The sequence below is a fragment of the Argiope bruennichi genome, chromosome 7 (assembly GCF_947563725.1).
Source record: "Argiope bruennichi chromosome 7, qqArgBrue1.1, whole genome shotgun sequence".
NCBI lineage: Eukaryota > Metazoa > Arthropoda > Arachnida > Araneae > Araneidae > Argiope > Argiope bruennichi.
This window is the reverse complement of record NC_079157.1, coordinates 101583318-101591585: the sequence shown is the minus strand read 5'-3', so window position 1 is coordinate 101591585 and position 8268 is coordinate 101583318.

The window sequence follows — 8268 nt, the reverse complement described above, 5'->3', positions numbered from 1 at the left end:
ATTGTCAAGTTTGGAGAATGTACACCGTTATTTATTTATTTATTTATTGCGTTTTGTTTTATTCAAAAAAAAAAAAAAAAAGAAGAGAAATTGAAAATTTGCTTGATTGCATCGAATTTAAAAAATATTATTTGAAAAAAAATTTATTATTTTTCGAAAAACCTTATTTACATATAAATTAAAAAATAAATTGTACAAGAATGCGAATACTTGTAAAATAACGTTCCGTCCTCGTTGTCGTAATTGAAATTTTAATATTCTTTACAATTGTATTCTAATATATTTTAAGATTTTTTTAAAATTTATTATTTGCTGTCTTTTCTCTTTAACTTACCTATACTAATATTATAAATGTGAAAGTTTGGATGGATGGATGTTTGTTACTCTAACACGCCAGAACGGCTGAGCGGAATTGGATAAAATTTGGCTTAGAGATAGATGACAGTCTGGAATAGGACATAGGCTACACTTTAGTATGAATTAAAAATTAACTTTCCCGCCAAAAATCATTTCATTTCCCCATCGCCAAATGAGTAAGGCTTCAAGTTTGTTTGTTTTTCCCTCAAGCTAACAAGGTTAGGCTTAACATGTTTTCGACCATTTATTCCAAACGATTCTGTTTGTTTTCTTAGTATTTGATGACTTTAAAATGAAACATTGTTCATTAATCCATCTTTCGGATTTATTCTGAAGTACTTTTGAATTAAAATAAAACAGAATAAAGGAAATTAAAAATTTCTAATCTGCATTGCGTTTACCCCAATTGGAATAGAAAATTCACGCATTTGTGTTATCCCAACTGGTGTTGAAAATTCAGACATGCGCAGTATGCTCCGATTGTTGACGTATTTTCCACGGACCGAATATATTGATTGATTCATTGGTTTGCTGTTTTGTTTTATGTCAGGTACACAATGTAAATAAGTTGTTTTTAGGTTAGTTGTGGGATTTTGTAATTAAATTGCATTTATGTTAGTTATATATTTTTCGTATATGCTTATAGTTTTAAGTACATCGTTTTTTAAGTAGTTTCCCCCCACGCAAAACGAGGTTAGGCTTAACATGTTTTCAACCGATTATTTCACACGATTCTGTTTATTTTCTTGGTGTTTGATGCTTTTAAAATTAAACATTGTTAATGAATCGATCTTTCGGATTCATTCTGAAGTATTTTTGAATTAAAATAAAACATAATAAAAGAAATTAAAAATTTCTTATCTGCATTGAGTTACCCCAACTGGCGTAGAAAATTCACACATTTGCGTTACACAGCCTGGAGTTGAAAATTCATGCGTGCGCAGTGTGTTCTGATTGTTGACAACTGTATTTTCATTTTAATTGAAAGTTTAAAAATTATGTGTATTATATTGTTGTAGCTATCTCAATTTCGATCGATAAATAAAAAAGATTTTATTTGATTTTACGGATACGGACTTGATTTTGATTCATTGGTTTGCTGTTTTGTTTTACTTCAGATGTACCATGTAAATAAATTGTTTTTAGGTTAGTTGTGTGCTTTTTTAATTAAATTGTATTTATGTTAGTTATATATTTTTCGTATATGCTTATAGTTTTTAGTACATCGCTTTTTAGGTTACTTTTAATTTTTTTATTTGTTATTATTTGATAATTTTTCAAATGCCCGGAAAACGCAAATCTAATCTTTCGAAGAGGAATAATAAAGCTCTGGCTATGAAAGTAGCTAGAAGTTCGAGAGTCCAATCCTCAAGCGGAACTTAGAAGAATTAAGCGAGCAGAGCGACAGGCTGCTTCTAGATCAGCTGAAACTCCTGAGAAAACTCAGCAACGGCGACTACAGCACGTCGAATATTTGGCAACTAAACGCGCTGCTGAAACGCAGAAAAAGGAGAGAATCATTCAAGACGTAATTGAACGTCTGCCCGAGTCTGGACCATCAGGTGCGTACATTTAATTTTGCTGCTAATGAACAAAATATTTTAAATAAAAAATGTGTGCTAAAAATAATAACATCGAATAATGTAAGTGATTATGTAATATCTTGATCCTGACCGATCAAATAAGAGAGTAAGTAACGTAAAAAAACAATTCTTTTATTTACAGCCTTATATATGTAGGCAAAAACAACTTGTTCTCATCTAGGTTAATATTATTTACAAAATCCACACAGCAGTTGAAAGTTTAGTGATGAAATAATTCCTCGATCAAAAGGTAGAATAAACACACACACACACACACACACACACACACACACACACACACACACACACACACACACACACACACACACACAAATAATAATAAAAATGGTAACAGCCTGTTAGCTCAAACGGCTACTTCAGGGGCCTTTCCAGTAAACCACCGATCTTTATCGGGTGGATCCTAACACAGAAATCCGAATCAAACGGAGCTTCTCAGAAAATCAGGAACAACTTCGAACACCGACGTCCCTCCGACTTCTCCTTTCACGCCTCTCGCTGCTCTCTTCTTTTCTATCCTTTCGCTAAACAAAAAAACCCTTATTTTATTTATGTCAGATCTCCGCCTGTGACTTTCTGGCTTAAGTCCATCTGTCTTTGACACTTAATGACAACGGTTGCTGGTGATTGATGATTTCTCGAAGATTTGAGGAGTCCCTTCATAATGGAAAAAAAGTTTAACATCTGGATGTTTTGACGTTCTTTTCCCTTGAAGACATGATGGATCTTTTTGAAACGACGAAACACACGTCTGTGTCCTTTATTTATATACAACAAATGACCAGAAACAATGACTCTACTGGTGAAGAGGATTCCCATCTGGCGATTTGTAGGCACTTAATTATGTGCGGGAAAATGGGTGACGTTACATCTGACCGGAATGCCAATTACCATGTGAGGGGAAAGGGAAACGTTACAATAATTTTATTAATAAGCACGTTCCTTTTAAAGTAAATTAGTGAGCCAAAAATTCATTCCTAAAATGCCTAATCATAATATTAATTATATATCATTTAATGCTTAAAATCTGTATTTTTAAATTTATAGATATTACTTATTCTTTTTTTTTATTTTCTGTAAGATGAAATTCTCTCTTAAAAAGGTTGTTATTATTATTATTTTAATTCTCATTTAATTTAAAGTTTTGAATTTGTGAATGCAATTTTATAATGCAATGTAAAATTAAAAGACATTTTTAGGTAAATAAAAGAATTAACCCTTTTCACTCGGAAAAGTAATTCGATGCATAATTATTCACCTAATACAAAGATTTGTGTATTGCTCTGAAAAATAAATATACATAGTTGCTTTAAGTCGAATTTCTTTGAAAATCTAATCTACTTCTTTTTACCATTCTGTAAGCGTTTCTAACAATCAAAATTGAAAAATAAATAAAACGTCAAAAATGGTGAGTGAGAGACAGCATCCAAATGCAAAGGGTTAAAATGTTTACTTAAAGAAGAAAGATAATCATTTTTAATGCAAAAAGAACAAGGCAAAAAAGTAAACATGATTTAAATCAACAAACTCAGCTACTGATGTTATGAAAAAAGAAAATATTATTTTCGAAACCAGCGTGCTTAGTTTTCAATAATGATAATTTCAAAACACGAAAGAAAAAAAGAAAATTTTTTTTTAAAATTTTGTATCGACCGAACCCATTGCAAGGAAACAAAAGATTGCGCCACAGTTTTAAAGTATGCCAAGATTTGCAATATAGCGCCAAAAAAGGTTTTCTTATTCCAAGATTCATAAACCACGTGACTCATGTTGGCTACTAAATTTTTCAGATAAAATAATTCAGATAAATAATAAAATAATTTCCCTTCATTTTTCTCAGCTTTATGCAAACGATTCTTCAATGCTCATAAACAATTCACCAACCATTTTTTTTATATATTTACTTTTATAAACACATTTTATTGTTCTAAAATGCGTAATCTGTTATCGACATGTTATTTTCTAAGCACTTATTACACGATAAGATGATAAAATATTCTAGAAAAAGGGTAACGCTTTTTTTAATGGTTGCCAAAAAAAAAAAAAAAAAAACGCACACAATCGCAGCGGATGAAAAGCAGATCTTGATATGTATTATCTGATGTCTGTTGATAACTAAGTTCATGAGACACATTCGATAACTGATTATACTGAGATTATTTTACAAAGTTAAAAAAAATCTTACAAATATCGATATCAGTAAAAAAGAAATCATTTTTAAAAAAAGCATTTGTATTACATATAAGGAAAGGTTCCACAAAGTATTTGAATTAAATAATTTATATAACATTTCTTTTCTTGAAAAAAAAGTAGTACTTATTTTTGTAGATTAATTTTTAATATTTAGATTAAAATATACGTCATGAATTGCCTGAACTTTATGCCTTTGACAATGACAAAAAAAATTTAATTCTTATTAATTAAAGCCGATTTGGTAAGGATATATCATAAGCTTTCTTTTAAGTATAAGTCGAACATACTTTTTTTCTTAGAATATAAGTTTAAATTCTTTCTTTTATTGATTAAAACCCTTCATTTGAAATCCATAATCGAATACTTTATTTATAAACTGCTCTACATTCTCTATGGCTAGTTCCAAACCTAGTTTACAGAACTGGAAAGTTATGCAATATGCAGGTGGTTATCAGAGTAATGGAAACATCTGTCAATAAAAGTGACATTTTTTAATGCGCTTCGTAAGCATTAAAATATAATAATAGCCACCAGTTTTTTCTTTTATAAATAGCAATGTATAGATTCTGGTAGTATGTGTTAGCTTTATTGAAGTTCTGTAATTCTTGGACTTTTTTTCAAAAGCAGAAAATGTCGTACCTCTCAGATTTTCAGAGGCCAAATTGTTGGAGCCCGTCTAGCTGGAGCAAGTGTGACCGAAACATCCAAACTTTTATGCGTTTCTGGAGGCACGGTGTCTAAAGTCATGACAGCATACACACAGAGCTGCAAGGCAAGCTCGGCAAAGCAAAGTAGTGGGCGGAAAGAGAAGCTCAGTGAAAGAGACCGACGGATATTGAAGCGGATTGTAATGTCTAAACAGCGAACAACTGCAGCAAAATTGACCCCAGATCTCAATACCTATTCAGTGTCAGTAATTATAGTTAGGAGGCACTGTCATAAACAGAACATTTATGGCAGAGCAGCAATTCCCAAGCCACTCGTCACAGATGTTAATGGTAAACGTCGTCTAAATGGTGTCATACTCACAAAACCTGGTTGATCGATAAGTGGAAAAAAGTAATATGGTCTGACGAATCGTGTTTCACACTTTTCCCTACAACAGGACGGGTGTACGTTTGGAGGACACCTGCACAAGCGTATGATAGTAATTGTCTCTTTCCAACTGTCAAGCATGGAGGTGGATCTGTCATGATATGGGCAGCCATGTCGTAGTTTTCTATTGGGCCAATCGTAATCCTGAAAGGAAGGATCACTGAGGAGAAGTATAGAGAAATTTTAGCTGACCAGGTCCATCCTATGATGCAAATGTTGCTTCCTTCAAGAGATGGAATTCTCCAGGATGATAATGCAACTCTCCATGCAGCGAGACTTGTCCAATCATGGTTTGATGAACACGAGGATGAAGTGAAACATCTGCTTTGGCCCGCACAGTTACCTGATCTCAATATAATTGAACCGTTATGGTACATTTTAGAGCGTTCAATACGGAATCGATATCCTCCAATGACATCTCTCCAGAACTTTCACAATATCTCCAGGAAGAATGGCACAATATTCCTTTAAACACTATTCAACACTTGTATGAATCGATTCCTAGGCGAATCCAAGCCGTATTACATGTCTAAGGCGGTTCTACACCATACTAATAAAGGATTCTTTATAATTTTAAGTGTTTCTATCATTTTGATAACCACCTGTATCTCTGCACTCAATTAATTATTTGAAAATACAATTCTGTTATTTTTTAAAATAATTGATTTAATTTTAGAGTTTTAAAAAATTAAAAATTATTCAAAATGTTAGAGTTTTTTTTCCCCTGTAAATGTGGAACATGTTATTGCACAAAACCATTTTTGTACCAATTTAAAAACAAAAAAATAAAAGCTTTTGGTAACATTTTTCGTATAAAATTGAATTGAAATAGGATTTTATATCGCTGCTATATAATGAAAATAAAATTTTAAAAATAAAATGAATATAGACGTATCTATTCTAAAGCATTATCATATTATGATGTTTTGGAGTAGTGGTTCGAATATTTTGTAATTTATAAAAATCCTCATTTTATTTTTAAGGGTGTAGTAATCATTTAATAATGTAATTAACGAATATTTGTAATGTATTTCGCTTTGTTTAAGATAAATAAATATAAATTGAAGAATGTAATATATGCTTTGAAATATATCCTTTTTTTTTACCTTATAGATTCATCTATCTAATTAAAGATAATTTTCATTTCAAATATTTTTTCTCAAATTGCTGGTCACAGAAAAATAATAAAATAATCTAACTATTTTATAGTTTAAAAAGATATTTTTAAAATTATGTCTGTCCATCCGTGTATATGTGAACTCGAAAATTCAAAGACAGAACTAGTTAAAATAATGACATTTTTTATGTGGTCTTTATATCAAAACTGTCAATAATTAATATCTAGGTAATAAGCATGATTGCCGCTTTTACATTAATATTATTTTATTAAAAAATCTTCTGTAAGTATTTTACATTTTTTTCTAAGAATATCAAAAGTTAAATTACGTTTCTGACAAAACGAATACTTAACAAGAAGAATTCTGCAAGAGTATTAATTTGTTAGTCACATTTAATATTTTATCGGTGGCAATTTATTTTATTAAGAAGCCTCCAGTATCTACACCACTTTCCAGCCGGTTCTATCTGGTTTTTATCAAGTACTATTCTTTAAGGTAGATATGACAACATTGGAAATAGCTTTTCGGAACAATCATATGCCAAATTATAATAGTTTTTTTTTAATATGTGTAATAAGAGAAAAAAATTTTGACCATTCTTTTTTTATAAATTTACCATCTTAGAACGTTTTGCTTGTAGATTTAGCAAAAATATAATGAAACAGAATAATAAAGTAAAAATTCATTGCCATATTACCAAGAATAACAAAAAATAGATACAATTGTTATTCCATAACTTTCAACAAGGAAAGAAAATACCAGATTAAATTATTTGCAGAAAAATGAAAACGATTTGAACTGCACAGCAACAACAAAAATTTTGTTCCATATTTCGAATCATTTTTTAAATTGTCAAAATGAAAAGAAAAAATTTGTGACCAATTAATTAGCATTACTGAAAATACAATTTTTTTAAAACTTAAAGTTGCATAAAAGTTAATTTTTGTGAGTCTATTTATTTTTTCAGAATTTATTACAAGGAAAAAAATGCTGGGATTTCGTTAATTTTGAATAGATTAAATAAAAAATTTTTAAAAGTCTCTCTGAAATGCGTAGTCATTCTATTTATTCAAAGTAAGATTATATCCAGTTTGGTATCTCGAGGTGTAATGGTGTGCGCCACCGAGAGCTACGAATACTCATTTTCAACAGACATAAACAGATATTTATTATCTTTTCTTATTAATAAAGATTTTGTGGAAGCTTTCTCGACAAGAAATAAAAAGTTAATATATCAGATATTGGGAAAAAAACAAAACAATATGTAAGAAAAGGAAATAAAATAAGAAATATTGCAATGTTGTTTTAACGAAGCATATAACTTTTCAAGCTTTCTTTATTTTTTACAATTTATTCCAAATCTATTACATCAAATAGAGGGAACTTTAATTTTCAAAAACTAATACTGTTCTACATATTTTTGAAATAAATATATTATTATGAGGGCTTCAGACTGTCAAGTTTGAGGTAGAATTTACACCGTTTTTTATTTAATTTTTAGCGTTTTGTTTTATTCAAAAAAAAAAAAAAAAAAAAAAAAAGAGGAGAAACTGAAAATTTGTTTTATTACATGGAATTTAAAAATATTAATAGTTTTCAGAAAAAAAAATAGAAGAGAAGAAAAAAAAAAAGAAAGAAAATAGATAGAAATAAGAATAGAAAAAATAGCAGAACAAAAAAACTTAGATTTGTACATAGAGCTGATATATAAATGGAGGGAGCTAGTTGCTTGTTTCTTGTCTTGACAAACAACATGAGTCACTTGACTTAGGAAATCTGGGAATAAGAATACCTTTTTCGGCACCATATCGCAAATCTTGGCATACTCAAAAACTGCCGCTCACCATTTTGCTTCCCGGCATTGGGTCCGGTCGGTTTTCGTTTCCGGTTAACATTCCCAAAAG